This window comes from Egretta garzetta, unplaced genomic scaffold (assembly GCF_000687185.1).
Source record: "Egretta garzetta isolate BGI_Z169 unplaced genomic scaffold, ASM68718v1 scaffold172, whole genome shotgun sequence".
In the NCBI taxonomy this organism is placed as follows: Eukaryota; Metazoa; Chordata; class Aves; order Pelecaniformes; family Ardeidae; genus Egretta; species Egretta garzetta.
The window spans coordinates 3,821,958-3,839,056 of NW_009258951.1; positions in this window are offsets into that span (position 1 = coordinate 3,821,958).

The following is a 17,099-nucleotide window of genomic DNA, read 5'->3' on the forward strand; positions in this document are numbered from 1 at the left end:
AGGCAGATAATACGGTGTCTTGGCCACGTGTTAAGGAGAGAAATCAGGGCCACAAATGTGATAGGATATATGTGGAGACAGTTTAATTTGCTCCATTTATATGAACAAGTCATGTGGCACATGCTTGGAAAACATCATTTTGAATAGGCTTGGAAATGAAGCCCACGTGGGCCGGGGGAACAAGGGAATGCAAACAAGAGAGGCATTAAAGCATTTAGTGCTGGGAGACAATTGGCCTTTAACCAGAGAAATAAAACAAATCTCTGATGTGTTATTCACGGATTTTACTGAGTCGTCCGTGCCGCTTTAGTGACACCTCTGCTGCAGGTGTAGCCTGGCGTCAGCACGGGTGTTAAACTCTTCGAGTCCGAAGAAGATGGAGTTTTGTATCTGAAGTGTTCTCGCAGCAGTCCCGGTAGGGAATGGGCCTAACCTTCTAGGGCAGGTTTCGGAACCTGTGTGTTAATAGGATTTAAATCAGAGCAGGAAAACTGTGCTTTGCACAACCGATATAATGTATCTCTGTAGCCCAAATGGACTTTTAACAAAATGGATTTGATTAATTTAGTTAAATTAGCGTATACGTGTGCACAGTAGGTGGTTTTAAAGTATGTTTTCTTCTATCTTTAATATTGCATATCAAATAGATATATTAATCTGGTTTAAAATTTTTAAAAAAGAAAGATAACTTGCACATACTTAAGGAGTCATTTTGATCAGTTTGGGAGGAATCTCAGCGCTTTCCCAACGATCTCCTGCCATTTAACTCAGAACTGCGGGAGACAGCACCACTGTGGGGTTGCCAGGAAGGAATGGTAGAGAAATTAAACTGGTAGAGGTTCAAATCAGTTGATTGATCAAAAATGTATGAAACTTGGTTTTACATAAATGTGATGGGCTCAAGTTGCAATATTTGAATCTGGATTTTCAGTGCCTCAGAGTCTGGATTTGGTTCAGCTAAAGCTAACGTCTTATCATTAACCCAGTGTGGATCCTTGTCCTGGATCAGCCCCATACACTGCATAGTCTCGGAGCTACATTTTTGATTTGGAAGTCTCTTGTTCTACCGTTTCAGCTGCTCGCAGGAGTATCATTAGAAATTCAGAAGAAGAAAAAATTCAGATAGCTCCCTTTTTTACTAAATGGTGTGAGCAAAATGCTATTTTACTAAGTGAGACAGTTTAATTAGCTATTCAAAGCATCAGAAGATTTGCTTCTACCGTGCCTTCTGCGTGCTGCCTTGGTATTCCACCAGCGTGATGCAATTAGCGCTGTCCTTTAAGCTCATACTGGCTTTACTGAACTCTCAGTGGCAACAAACTGAGATCAGAATTTCCTCCCAAAAATCCTCCCCAGAAAGACAGGGCTGCAAGGAGGGCTCCCCTCTGCCTCCTACGCCACCTTGCTTAATGAGCGGGATGAATGCATCCCGCTGCCTTGGCCAGTGCAGGTGCTTTGAAGGCTGAGGATGTAAAGCCTTCGTGGATTTTGAGAGATATCGGGGCGGGGGGGGTGTCACAAAAGAAAAGTTAGTGTGTACAAAAAAGGCTGGAGGACTCAACTTTCACAAGCTCCCTTAATTATAAATTCCGCACGTATTCCAAACTATAAGCTCTATTTTTTTGTACTCATCTTTAACCTGTTGGACAAGAGCTGTCACATGGAGAGCCTAACCAGTAGTTTATCCATTACAAAGCAGCTGTTTTACTTAACGCTTCCCTTAGTAAAAGTTAAAAGACTGTACCTTGATGTAATTGGTATTAAAAACACAGGTTGAATCTGCTACGGAAAGATTTGATTGCATAAGGTCAAACCACATAGCTGTAATAAGTTAAAGTGCTTTACTCAATGATACGGAAATATATCAGGATGCCCTTAAGTTCATTAGTTATTGCCTTAGGTCATAGTTTATGCTCAGTAAATTTTATTGAAGTTCATTGTTATGGCAATGACCTGAACTCAGTCTGTTAAGTCTCCAAATTATTTAGTATAGAGAATATATTTAGTATAGATATGTGGCTTTTTTTTTTTTTACTGTCTTATCAAAATTGCCATTTCAGATCTTTCCAGTTTTGCCTTCATAATGGCAGATTTTAAGCAAAGTGTAAGTCTGCAGCTCCACCCTTTGGGTCCCTTGTGAGCGAATGTTGCTTCATTAGTCTGACACAAACACCTGGTGTTGCGCTTCCAGTCTCTGGAGGATGTTTCAGCATCTGGCACACACTGTGATCTTTTTTTATGTGTGTTTAATCTTTTTATTGACGTTTTATAATTAAAAGTAAGCAGAAACAAATCAAGGATAATATAAAAATGTGAAGTTTCGTGCAGTTGCAGTGGCATAGTGCAGCATATTAGGAAAATTATAATTAAAAAAAAAAAAGTGAAGGACAAAATTGCAGAATGGAATGTGGCATCTTTACTGGCCACGTTCCGTGGCCAAGTTCTTCCACAACAGACCTCTGCTCCAGGAAGGGGATCAATACACCCCTATAGATAATGGCTATTTAAGTAATCAATTCCAGGCTTTTTATTAAAGCTTCTCTAATTAATAATTACTTTAAAAAGTGTTTCTTAAATTTTAGATGGCTTTGCGCCTGCCCATCATCTTCTGCCCCTTTGGAGTCAAGGTTTCACCGATGCTGCTGGTGCTCCAGGCTCACCCAGCCGGGCTGAAGGGCTGTGCCACCCACCCCTGTGGCCAGCAGGGCGAGGAAGGGGATTCTGCCCCTCTGCTCCGCTCCAATGAGAACCCCCTGCAGCCCTGCCTCCAGCTCTGGGCTCCGTGACACAGGACGGACTAGGACCTCTTGGGGTGGGGCCAGAGGAGGCCACAAAAATGATCTGAGGGCCCCTGTGAGGACAGGCTGGGAGAGTTGGGGTTGTTCAGCCTGGAGAAGAGAAGGCTCTGGGGACACCTTATAGCAGCCTTCCAATACTTAAAGGGGACCTACAAGAAAGATGGGGACAAACTTTTTATCAGTGCCTGTTGCGATAGGATGAGGGGTAATGGCTTTAAACCAAAAGAGGGTAGATTTAGAGTAGATATAAGGAGGAACTTTTTTATTATGAGGGTGGTGAAACACCAGAACAGGTTGCCCAGAGAGGTGGTAGATGCCCCATCCATGGAGACATTCAAGGTCAGATTGGACGGGGCTCTGAGCAACCTGATCCAGTTGAAGATGTCCCTGCTCATTGCAGGGGGATGGACTAGGTGACCTTTAAAGGTCCCTTCCAACCCAAACCATTCCATGAATTTCCCCTATGCCAGAGCTGGGCAACTCCGTGCGCCTCCCAGCAGCCGTCAGCTGCAGTGAGGGGGATGCTCGGCATGCCGGGGCTCTGAAGGAGTTGGGGACACTCTTCACCTCAATTTGAGCATGTGCACATGGCCAGGGTAGCTTGGATTTGGAAGCCTCTATTCAGCATGGTCTTAATGAGCACTTGACTTTAAAAAATGTATTTATGTTTTCACAGCACCAGCAAAGATCCCAAAAGAGTAGATAGGAAGGTCTGCTGCAACAGCACATTGTTTTATGGGCAAAATTTGGCAGGGAAGGAAAATAAAATGCTCTTGCTCTTAAAAAGTATGTTTTCTTGAATAATTTTGAGTTGAGAAACATTAACGTAGCGAAACAGCACATTCTTCTTGTCATCGCCAGGGTTAAGTTTATTCATGTGTGTTTTTATAACACTGGTCATGTGATATTACAGTTTGTATTTTTTTTCTGTGTACTGAGTTAAAAGGAATTTAAATGTTAATTACATCCTTAATGTCCCATTCCAGTTGCTGTACTGGGCACATGACTCTGATGCCACTGTGAAGGGGCAGGATGTTTCTGTAAAGTCAGGAAGCACAGGGGCTGTGCTGTAAAAGTATTTGAAAACATCAATGTACTTCAGTTTGTGCAGAAATAAATGATTTAGAGGGAATTTTGTACTGCTGCTGTAATGCTCCTCTGAGCTAATGTGCAACCTGAAGCACTGAAAAAAATACAGGGGGAATAAACAGAATAAATAAAGAGGGAAATTGCCTATGGATGTCTCTAGCAGAGGTGAGGTTTCAGTTCAGGCATTTAAAAGGACAGAGCCAAGTCCCACCGGTAAAATCAGACTTGAGTTTTATAGGAAGGGCATCATATATGTTGTGTGACAGCATTTAAATCCAAAGTTGATGTTAATAGACTTTCAAATCACCAGTGATCTGGTAAGTTAAAGACGTGGGAAATTATATCCCTTTTGGCTATGGCAATGTAACGGGCATCTTTCAGAAGCAGAAATGCCTGTGCCAGAAGGGGGAGAGGAGGGGGGGAATGGTAGGGACGCATGGAAGGAAGGAGATTTTTGGCTGTTCAGCATGGCTAATTAGCAAAGTATATACAGTGTTTTCGGTAAAAATACCTCTTTATCAATAAATAGTCACTTATTGGTAGCAGGGCTGGAACAGTGGCAAAGTTGTTGAAAAATATGTTCAACTTAAAGATTTGTTAAATTCACAGCGTAACCCCAGGTAAGGATGCAGCCCTAGGCCAGCTGCCCTTAAAGTCCTAAAAAGCAATATTTGTAGTTTTTTAAAATACTTTAAGTATAAACTGTAAAAAGAACAGTATGAGGGTTTTAGGAAAAAAAACTGGGGGAGAGCGATTTTTCATATCGTTATTTTAAGAACATTTCAGTCAATTCTTGCTGAGGTGGGTGGGCTGGGCTGGTGGGGTGCCCATGTGTGGCAGGGTGGGATGGGAAAGGACCGTGTCCACCCCAGGGCACCTCAAGTGGCATCTCCACCTGATGATGGGCTGAAAAAGCCTGATTATTTGCAATCAAGCAAAATTCAGAGCCATTAGGAATGTTGCCACTGTGCTTTAATTAGACAAAGATTGTTAGGGGCCATGTGCATTAATTTAATGCAATGAAATCACCATTGGAACCTGACTGGTTATCACAAGCATCAAATTCTTGCAAGGACGGGAGTTTCTTGTAGGGGGGAATAAGTGGGGAAGAGAAAACTGATCTTAAACTACTCCATGTGGCAGAAATTACATGTTGCTGGAGAAAGCCTGTGCTTGTGCACCTTGGTGTTTGGGTGTTTTGCTAACGCTGCCATTTGTATTGTGCTTTTCAAATTTTGTTTACTGGATTTCCGGCTGCAGGTTGTCCGTGTAAAATACGGTTTTGAAGATGAGGTTCTAAAGGGAATAAAGCAAATGCAGTAGATGGAGTGGCCATTTGTCAGGTAACCTACACGAGCCATTAAATGCTGTTTTCCAGTTTAGGTGGTATAAAAATGAGAAGTGTGCTAATACAGGGCTCTATTGATCAGGAAAGGTCCCTGGCATCTCCCACTAGGAAACATTATGTACTGCAGTGAGTTCCTTCTCACGATGGCCAATCTGTCCTCAGAATGTCTTGGATGCCTTTCACCCCCTTGCTGTCTGGGTTTATATAAAAATGTGAGCCAGAATGGAAATTTCGTGAGCAGAAAATAGGGTTGTGTTGATATGAAATAGCCTTTGACTGTAAAGGCTTCCTGAATGCTTGCTGTGATTCATGCGTGTGGAAGATGGGCTCTTCCAGATAGGTTTTTAATGCGTACTTAGACTCTGCAGAACTGAGTTTTTGAGGAAAACTTAAAAATTTCCTCTCATCAGATTTATTTAAATTAATATGAAGTGATCTGACCATCAGTAAGATGTTCAACTTGCAAATCTCTCTCTCAGTTAAAAAAGTTTATCCTCAGTGATTATAGAAATGGCAAAGAAAATGGCAAGAAGGAGTGAATTTTTTTATCATAAATGTGGTATATTTTAGTGTTCACCAGCACTGTGCGGTGAATGCAGGGCTGGGATTGCGTTTCCCACATTGCTTGCTGCTGTGGGTGCACAGACCTGTGGACCTGCAGGGACAGGGTTTCTGATCCATAGGAGCCAGAGCCGCTGTGTATGGAAATAGGGTTCCTGGGGATGAAACTGTGGGCACAGGCAGCTTAAAAACAAGGCGTAATTTGGGTAAATGCTGAAGTTCAGCAAGCTGTTCTTTAAATTCACAATTCCTGAGATGATAGGATTTCAAATAACACCGTGGCCTCTTAAAAAAAAGATATAATTTGCACGATTGCCTTTCAATGCTAGAAAAAGATGGAAACGCAGATATTGGTCTTGTAACGTAAGCACAGCTCCTGCGTGTCGGTCTTGCCTGTATTTGCTTTGAGCCAGCTGCACTTTGTGGAGCGAACTGGTGCTGCTTGAAATATTTCTGCTCTTGTTCAGCGTTATGGACACGCGTACTTCACCTGGAAAGCAGAATGTTTTATTTTAATTCTTCTGCTCGCATATGAATAGTCTAAAATTTGGCTTTCTTTCATGCATTAGCTGGACAGCAAAGCCATGCACAAACCCTGCGGATGGTTACAGGGAAATTGTAAGAAAATTGAAGGAAACGTAGATTAAAAATAATAACTTCCCTTATATCATCTGTGAAGTGTCTTGCTTTGCCTCTACATTAAAATACAAACCAGCATTTGTCTCTCTTCCTACACTTTTTATGAAGGGAAAAAAAACAGATAAATTTTCTCCTGGAATGAAGCACATTAATACAGGGGCTCCTGTAAGGAGAGAGAAAACATAAACAAGATGTGCATAAATATTAGAATAATTTTGAAGCTGGTATTTGAGTCATTTTATTTCAGAAACTACAGCAGCTATAATTAAAGTTTTGCTTTTACATCTGTAAAGGTATCCAAGCAGGTACAGCACTAAGCAGGCTCTCCCTCCATCAGCAGATAGTGCTGGTTCAAAGCTACAACCTCCACTGGCAGACAGAAAGTTATTTTCCCTCCCTGGGTAGGTACCGTAAGTCAGTGCATTTCAGCAGCATCATGTGAAAAAAGACTTGATTTCAAATCCTTTCAAAGACATCTTTTCAGCTGAAATATCGGCACCTTAGTTCTGTTTCATTGCTGTCTTGGACAAGGTGTTTGAGGTCGGGCACTCTCATACAAGCCAATTGCAGAAGACCATCAGATATTCAGTTTTTAACTACTTCTATAAGTGAAAATACAGATAAACTCACGGTCTTTCTCTCAGGGGAATTTATGACTTTTTTTACAAATTAAAAATCTTGAAATAGTCTTCAAAATTTAAGACAGATGAAAAACAAAAATGGCCTCTGTACTTCATTAATGTTGTGTATTTTACTGTCATCTTTACGGCATTTATTTGTGCTAAAGGATAAGTCTGAGACAAGCATCAGTTAAGGTAATGGGATTGTAAAGCAATCACGTAATTAGTTATCTGACTTCAATCATTTTAAAAAAAATTTATAGCTACGTATTGAAAAGCTGCTTCTAAAAGGGAAAATAAACAGCGGAGTCTGAAACGAGGAGCCGGAGGAACTGCCTGAGTGGGCAGCAAAAGGGAATTCTCGTCTTGGAAAGGTAAAAGATTTGATTTTCAGACCTCTCATAAACCTCTTGAATAATCCCAGGCAGCAAAGATGGAGCACGAGGAGAATGGTCAGAGATGTAGAAAATATGGGTTGTGGACAGCACTTGATGGGACTGGGTTTGTTTTGTCCAAACGAGATGGGAGGTAGTAAGAAGTCTTCCAGTTTGCTCAGAGGTGAAGATCTGCTCCGAAAGAGAGGGGCTCAACATGTGGACACCACACACTTCACCAGTGTAATCATCACCTCTACCCTGGGCATTCATGTTGGCAACTAAAAAGAAAAAAAGGAAATAAATAAGAAAAAGAAAAAGTATCTTGCTTAGGAGGAAGCTATAAGAGTACATTTTTGTTGGTTCTTTTTTGAGATTCCAACACGATCTAAAAAAAAAACCAGCAACCCCAAAACCAGGAGAAAGCTTAAGGGCAGGGGGGACTGCTGCTTAGGAGGAAGCTATAAGAGTACTTTTTTGTTGCTTCTTTTTTGAGATTCCAACACGTAATAAAAAAAAAACCCAGCAACCCCCAAACCAGGAGAAAGCTTAAGGGCAGGGGGGACTGCGAGACATTGGTTTCAAGTGGTGGTGATAGCTATATACAGAAATGTGCGATCTGGAGATGTGTTTGTACCATTGCAATATTGCATGTATTTTGTCTGATTTAGCAAATTATTCAAAAGTATTCAATTTTCAATTTTTCATTTTGAAACAGCCTGTTTTCAGGAGCTGACATCTCAGGTTTGCCGTTCTGTATTGCAGAATTCCCTGGTTTAGGTATCGAGAACAGAGCATCCTTCTGGGAGTTTCTGTATATTTACTTATTTTCCCCACATAAACCCCAGAATTCTCCAGAAATACTAGGTGTATTTACCCACTCATTAAATATTTCACTTAAATTCTGAGGTTTGGTCTTTACATTTCCATTAATTTGCACTGTTTGGTCTATTGAGGTTTTCATTTGTCAAAATTGTTAGCTCTTGGGTATTAGTTACGCAAATATTGATGTGTAGCTTTGGCCTGTTAGCTATCAATTGAAATCAGAAAATCAATAGACTTAATAGCTCCTCATTACAGGGTTGATGCATTTGCAAGGCTGAGTCGCCTATTGTCAGGGAACAATCAATTCAGTCAAAAACTATTACACCATCACCACCAGCAACGGTTTCATAATGTTTGGGGGTTTTTATAGTTGGCCTGAGCTTCCACAGTGGCTCTAGACACAAAATAGCCCTCTTTTTGGGTGTCTTGTCGAGTTATTAAGTCAGAGGCGTGGGGGACAGCTCTGGTGGAGGGAGCAGAGACTTGGCAAACTCGTGACGTGCTGTCCTGTGGCAGGTCCTGGTGTGGTTTACAGTGGTATATATAAACAGGGGGTTTAGGTAAAGGCTCCGCTTTCCGCCTTCTAGCAGTAATGAAAATGCCCTAAAGCTCTATTGTTTGTGTCCATGAGGCAAACTGAGAACCTACAAACTGGAGTGGTGCCCCCATTACTTCAGAAGCAAATAAATAAAATTGATTTACGTCACAGCTCCCAGCCAGGGCAAAAGCACTGACTTCCCAACGTGAACCAAAGCAGAGGAAAGCAGAGCCTGATTCTTCCATTTCCCGAAATATTCCAATCATTTGCTTTTCATTCTCCAAGTGTATGGTTGTGCTTTTTTTGGTTTTATGCTTAAAAAGGGAATTGCAAAGCAATAACGGTGCGCCACTGAGATTTCTGGCTTACAGAAGGATACATAACATTTTCTTCCTTTTTCTCAAGAAAAGCATGCAGTGTTTACATTGTTAGTTTAAAACTCTTTAGCAAGTAATTAATTAAACGTAGCTGAAGAATTTTGAGGAGGCTAAAAAATCTAAATATATCTAGAAAATAATACCTAAAAATAACTGTAGTACTTACAGTGGTTTATATAAACAGACGTTGTAGGTAGGCTCTGCTTTTTGGCTTCTAGCAGTAAGGACAGTTTGCTAGAGCCGTTCTGTTCGTGATGCAAACTGAGACCCTAAAACCTGGAGCGGTGCTCCCGTTCCATTAGAAGCAAATGAAGAAATAAAGACATCAATTTACCAGCTGGAAAATTATTAAGTAGTATAGATGCTTTTGTGGGTTGTAAGTTGTGGAAATTTAAAGCAAAGCTACTACTAAGTAAAAGGTAGCCAGCCTTTTAAATGCCGAGTGGATTTTTGGGGAGAGGGTTTCTTTTGCATTTAATACATCTGTATAATGGGTAAAACTTGTAACACCTCATTTTAATCTTAGTAGGCTTTTTGTCTTCTCAAGAGCTGTAGCTATTGTGTGGCTGCTGCCGCTGCCCCAGCGTAGCCAAGGAACAGGTTTTGATCTGCCTGTGCCACGATATGCTGGGGATCGATGCATGATGAGTGAACTCTGAGATTTTTTTAAATAGTTTCCTGCCGAACTATAAATGAAGGATTATGGTCTCCGGGTCCATATTTTAAGGCTCCTGAAATAAGAAGGGGGTAATCTGCAGGGGAGGGCTTTAGGAGATGCTGTGCATCTGTGGGTGCGTGAGGCTCGCCCTGCCCCAGCAGCCTGGCATCTCTGAACCAGCACTCAGCCTGCTCGTTACTCCATTTAAAAAAAATTAATGATTATTTTAACTTAAATACGTGCAATGCTATATAATCTCTCACGCACTTATTGAACTATACCGAGGGACTAATCGTTAGTGTGCAAACAGCTGCTTTCACTCACGTTCTGTGTCGATACAGCCTGATGGAAACGGATCCAAGGGGATCCTGCTCTGGTCCTGTGCTTGCTGTGGGGTGCTGGATGTTTGCGAGGCTTTCTGAAAAATTACAGCGGAAGTATTTTCCCTATGTTAAAGGGATACTTAAAAATTGTGTATCATTAGAGATCATTTACCTATTTTAGCCATTTAGTTATAAGGAACACGCTTTGTATTTAAACGTTATGAAATGGAGAGTTAAAAAGCAGGAATAGTCAGAGCTATCAGTAAGGATACCTTAACTGCAGTCTAATTTTATGTTAAAATGTACACTTAGAGGAGTAATTGAATACATTGCTCAATGTAAATGAGAAATGGCTCTATGGACTTTAAATGAATTAATTATTTGCGGTCAGAACAGCCTTATCTTTTTGATTTAGACTACAATCCCACAGAAACATAAGCATTTCCTCTAAGTGCCTGTGTAAGTCATTGCACTGAATTTAAAAGAAATACGTACATTCAAAGCATCAAGCATCTAAATATTTGCTAGTTATTAATTTTAAGTCTATATTACTGTTCTCCAAAGTAATTGCAAGAAAGTTGTGTCATTCATTTCACTTAAGTATTTTTCTTCACTGGAAAAAAGATAGGTTATTAAAGTCAGAGAAAAAATCCAGACATTCAGTAAACATCTAGGATGAGTGAAATACAGACTAAATTAATGATATTTAAGATGACATACGTAATTATAACGGAAAGGTCAGGGTAGGTGGCAGCTTTCCCAAGTATATAGAGTGTCAGAAAAATCCCCAAAGTATGTATTTTAATTGAGTTATGTTTTCTTTCCTTCACATTGAAGCATTAAGGTATTACCCCAGTCCTGGGCCTGTGTTCCTATAATTTAACATGGCAAAATTCCCAGATCTACATTTTGACAGTAAAACCAGATCATGCATAGGCTCCTTCCAGCAATGAAATACCACTTTGTCTCCAAATCATCGGTTTCTTTTTTGATTTAAACAAAAATATCTTAAATATACGGGGAAGATAAATTTTACAAGAGTGAGGATGAATTGAACGCTATTTTTGAAATGGGAGAAATGTGTGAAAAATGAAAGAAGCCAACAGATGCAACAGAAACAAACAAAACTACACAGCAAAGGGCAAAGGAACCGTAAATAGAGTGCATGGCGTGTCCTGAGGAGCCGGGTTGGCTTGATCGTACAGCCTTGATGAGCCCTGTGCAAAGAAGCAACAGGCTGAGCCTTATCCATCAGTCTAACATTTAGTCCCGACCCAAGCTCCAGAACTGGAGGAATTGGGTAGGTGGCCAGTGCCGGGGCTTCACTGGTCAAGGGCTGGGTAGGGACCAGCCGTGGATGAAACCCCTTGCCGAGACAACCGACCACGCGCCCTCCCTTCGACGATTTATGCTCATTAAGAACAAAAAATTGAACAGTACAGTCAGCCACTTGGGTTTTAGGTTTTCTTGGACTGAGTCTGGCTTAAAGTACTTGTGCCAATAGTAACAGAAAGCTGGAGGGATGCTTTACCCCATCTCGATTAGTACCAAGGCCTTTTTCCATCAGGAAAGAGGCCTTCAGGGGCTCCGTGTACTGGGACATGGGGAAAATTACTTCAGTACCACATTCCCCAGAGTACAGCTTTATTATAATTGTTTTCTCCAATAACAATTGTAAGACAGGATTTTTTTCCCCCCTTTTTTTTCAGTCTTTGATTTGCCTCCAGCCCATCCCAGTTAGCCAGCATCCCTCCCCGTGCTTCTCCAGTTACACTTAAATATAGCTCAGTGTTAATGAATGGTGCATGTGGGGTAAACGGACCCTACTTCAATACCTAGGCTGGCTGGTGGTATGTGGGGTTCTACTGGCTTGGTAATGTCATCTGCCACGTAGAAAGGAAGGGCACAAAGGAAAAAAAGATTGTTTGTGTCCCGGGAAGGCTCCGTCCTCAAAATGGTTGAATGGCATTAGCTAAATTAGAGGTTTGGAGCAGAGAAATATTCTTAAAGAATATAAAAAGAAAGGCTAAGCAAATGTGAAATCCCTCTTACTCTTTTTTTTTTTTTTTTTTATCTCGTTTAGCGATGTACTCGTTAGCGGAGACGCTTGAGCCCATGCGTTATCTCCGTGGCTGTATTCTGAGCTGTGTCTAGAAGAAAGCGCGTTTGTCTGTGCAAATGCATGGGTGCATCATCCACGCGCACACCAAAACCGCACCTCTGCAGTAAAACAAATCAAACGCTTGGAAATCAAGGGAAAAAAAACCCAAACAAACCCAGAATCAAGCATTATGTCTTTTAAGTGCACAATTGCAAATTTTCCACAGGGTCTCTGCCTCAGTCAGTGTTGTTTCGTTTCGGACAGTCTTTAGTTAATAGGAGCTATTAATTATTTTATATTCTCATTATTCAATATGCAGATCTGTACTTTATTTGACTGTAGCTATGCAAACCTCGTCTTAAAAGCAGCATTATGAATTTCTTCACGGGCTGTTCTGAGGGCTCATCACTACAGGATCTGAACGTGTCGCGAACATTAATGCTTTTATCCTCACAACAGCCCGGTGAGGTGAGCAAGCATTATTAATTCTGGGGTTTTAAGAGAGCAGAGACAGAAGTATAACAGGGTTTCAACTTTGGAGAACTCTAAAAGCAGAACGTTGTCTTCTGCATACTTAATTCAGCATTTTGTGTACCCAGACCCAGCTCCCGTTCGCTTCATTGGCCACGCGTGATCTGTTCGGTGCATCAGCCTGGTCAGGCCCCCCTCATTCCCGCAGAAAATGGGCAGGGTGACTCGTGGCCATGCTGCGATCCTTCCCGCGAGGTGGAGGAGAAGTCTGGCATCGGACGCAGCTCTTCATGGCCCCTCAACTGCAGTTAACGTTACCGGCTCTCCCGCCGCCCCGGCCTCCTTTGCCGCGCGTTTTCCTGTCTGTGCAACACCCCCGTTCCCTCCTGGCTTTTTCACTCCCTCTTGGTATGGGTTCGCCCTTGCTTCAGGAGCTGTGGGGGGCTCTGGGGAAACAGGTGCCTGGCTCCGCTAAATGGTCCTTCTTACCATCATCTGGAGCTGCGGCATTTAGTCTGCGTTTTTTAAGCTTGTAGATACGTGTTGGACATAACAAACCCTGCAACGTCGTGTATATTAAGCCTGTCTTCAGTCTTTTGGGGCTGAAAAATAAGAAATATTGCTAAAGCAGGAGCGAACAGGATCATTTCCAAGTATTGTGGTTTGACTAAATGAAGGTGGATTTTGACTAGGAGGGCAAAAGCAGTAACTGAATTTTTAGAAGCCAAGTTTGCCAGTAGGAGGCCAATCGATGCTGTTTTGCTGCATCTTCATAAACTGCTGGACTGGCCGGACTGAAATCTTCTGCAAAACATTAAGTGCGGGGTTAGATACAAGCACAGAAGACTTTAACCCAAAACATTTCAGTTTTGACAAACTTGCAAGAAACTCAAAGCAGGATCTAATAGCAGGATGGGCTAAGCAACCTTTGCTAAAAGTATTGCTACTAGCGTGATATGTAACCTCTATATAAAAAAGAATTGTTTAGCAATGGCCTAACAGGGTCATCAATACGGGTTTAAGATGATCTTTTATGAGAGAGCTCTGCAAGACCTCTCAAAAACTTTGGCTAATGTATTTTTGGTATCTCACATTTTATTTTCTACCACATGTGGGAGAAAAAAAAAAAAAAAGAAATGTTTTTGGCTAGAAAATCATTTGGGATTGGTGTATCATCGTAGGCCAAGGTAAGCGGCCTGGGTGGCAGGGTCCCTGTTGTGGAAACAGCCTGCCGTGCTGCTGGCCTTTGGCTTGGGTCGGGTTTGCTTTGTGGGTTGTTATTTTTCAAGAAGTGAGTTTCTGAAAACTGTTTCAGGATTTGTAGTGTTACAAGCTCCATCGGAGGCAGATTGATAGGCTGGGGATAAGGGAGAGAGTCTAAGTTGCAAAATACATTCATTTATTCGGCTGGCTGCCGTTTACATATGACAGCCACATCCATACGCACGCCCGAACCTCTGCACTGCCTACCTCAAAGTGCAAAGGTATGTTCAAAGAGCATCGTATTGAAGGTTTTACCGGATTAGGTATGTTTTGCTGCCCACGCTGTTTTGGGCAGCGTTTGTGCCAGCATCAGCCCGTTCAGTGCTTTGCTGGCTGCCTGCATGGTGAAGGAGCAAGTTAGAGCATCTCAGTGTGGAGCCCGTGTCCGTGTTCACCAAAAAAAAAAAAAAGGGATGAATTAAGGAGCCTGTGAAGCTAGGGGAGCCTGTTCCTTTGGTGAAATCTAACAGAAATTGTATTCATTTGCTTAAACCACAATCCCTTGTGTGGAGTCTTTTATTTTCTGTTAAAAAATGGGGTTTTGTTGATCTCGGTGGCCGTGCCAACATTGCGTGTGTACTTACCGCATGTCAAATGGGTATTTATCTGAGACACCAGAGTGAATCTACAGAATAAGCATGAGACTTAACTGAGAATTGTCTTGTTTATGCTGGCTAAGGCCTAGATGAAATGGGATTTTAAATACATGTATCATATTTTATTGGTGCTGGACAGATGGTTAGCTGGTGTAAATGGCATTATTTCATGTACCGGCTAAAGGCCTGACCCAGGAAAGAAGCAGAAAAATAATTAAAAACAAACAAACAATTTGCTAATCTACATTTCGTTTTTCCTGTAGCCACTTAAATTGTGTGCAGTGCTTGAGGGCAACCAGAGGTGGTTGTAGCTCCTGTGCATTTCCCCTCATGTGTTACTGTGAATCAATATATGGACTGGAATAAAAGCACAGCAGTTTCTGTTACTGACACCGAGCATCACGGTGGCACCCTGTGTCAGTGTGTGGCACCGTGGAACCATTACAATACACACGTTAAATCCCATATCTTGGAAAGACTCCACGGATGATACCACACATTATAACATGCAAAAGAAAAAAGATTAAACAAGCCAGACTGGGCACGTGCAATTGCCCGTCTTTACTTTCAGCATCACTTTTTGAAATGTAAGCAAAGAAAGGTCCATGCAAAAGCCTGAACCCCTGCGAAGTTTCAGCCCTGCTGCCCTACCTCTCTTACAGCATACTTCGTCCACAGCCAAAGTTCAGCTACTAATCCTATTTCCACCCTAGTCTCTAATACAGCAAATTTTTTCCTGTACCTCCAGCGTACAGTAACATTTTATGGTAGAAGGACGTTGGTTCTGTTGTTTCTCTATGGTTGGATCCCTGTATATAGTGGGGTGCGGCTAAATGCAGAAATACTTTTATTTATCTGAGCGTGTATAATAGATACGTGTATGGGTTTAACACAGACAAATTGTTATATATTATATGTATATGTAATATAGACACTCATTAGTTTGTACACACAATATAGAGGTTATTTGGGATAGAGATATATAAAAGATAGAAGAACCCAGTAATTGCCTTTAAGATCAGAGCACAAAGCATTACCTTGGATTTTACAAGGCCAGCGAGCAACAAAAGAGCAGTAATTTATGAGCTCAGCGTAAAAGAATAGCATAATTGCATTAAAAATTAATGCTAATGAACACTAAAATGGGGAAGGTGGTTATGATGAAAGTTTGTATTCATCTTCCCTGGTTTGAATGATGGCTAGTGGCTTGATTAATGGCTTAATTTCTATCAATTAGCGGGGAAAAATCTCCTACGAGACAAGGGTAAATTGAGCATTGAATTACATATCTTGCTTTTGTGTGCTGAGAAAAAAGAGCGGTGTATCTCTGATATTAGCCACAGTGACAAATGCGGTGTGCCCTGCGCCGGCTCTCCCGGCGGGCTGCTGGCCTGCGGCCCCCAGCCTGCGCCCTGTCGGCCCCGTCCACGGCTCCTCTGCTCCCTCCACGAAGGGAAGGAAAACACCCAGCAGTTTTGAGCGTGGCAGGGCTGTTTCCTACCACTTCATTAGCTGATTTTTGACTGTTCCCCAGAATATTTTCAAAATACCCCAAAAGGCCTCAAAACGTGAGCGAATGTAGGAACTAGCACGCGTGTGAAAAGCGCAAGGGCGAAGGTAACCCGCATGCGGGGTTAAATGCGTGGCTGAAGCAGAAATCCAAATGTTCCTAATTTGCTTAAATTAAACATTCTTAAATTCAGAACTCAGTTGCTAAAGTTTCCCATCGTGTCTCCTGCTTGATTTTATACCCAATACTTCCATTCTTTTTAAAGAAAAAGCTCTTTGTGTCCAGACTTGTTTTAAAATACTGTGAAAGTTAAGTTATAATGCAATAAAATCGCAAAATGTAAGTGATCTAGTACACTCTCTGGTAAGTACTCGAGTACTTAGCACATGCTGTTTTAATGCATTATAATTCTACTACTACTACCAGAGTACTTACAATTAAGTTTGAAGAATACAGATTAACCATAAAAACTTTCTCTGGCCATGGTTGCTCATTCTGGGGTAGGTTTTAGCGTTTCTGTGACTTTGGCTGGAAAAAGTTCTTTCTTTGGGAATCTCAACAGCTAGGAAATAGTGTGGCCAAGTGTTGAAACGGGGCTTTGACGTGGCTGAGGGGGTCTGGAAATCTTCGCGGCACCAAGCAGTTTTTATCATGACTTAAAGTTGTTAAGAGGGAAGAGGCAGTTCTGAAACGAATCCCAAATCCCCCTGCAGCTGCACGCTGGTGGTCGCCCCGGCAGGGATGCTCGGCTCACCGCATCTTCGGGGCTCTTCACTGTCCACAATTTTCCAAACGCCTCAGACAAAGGCGGGGATGCGGCCGGCGTTGTGCGTGGCGGTGCCTCCCTCTAACGGCTGGGCCTGCGGAGGCCGGGCTGCGAGAGTCCCCGGGTGGGAGCGCGGGGCCGAGGTGGCCTTCGTCCCTGGGGCAAGGTGGCCTTCATCCATCCCGGGGCTTTGCCTGACTCAAGGCGGGCAGGGGAGCAGGGACTTGGGGGGGGGGGGGAAC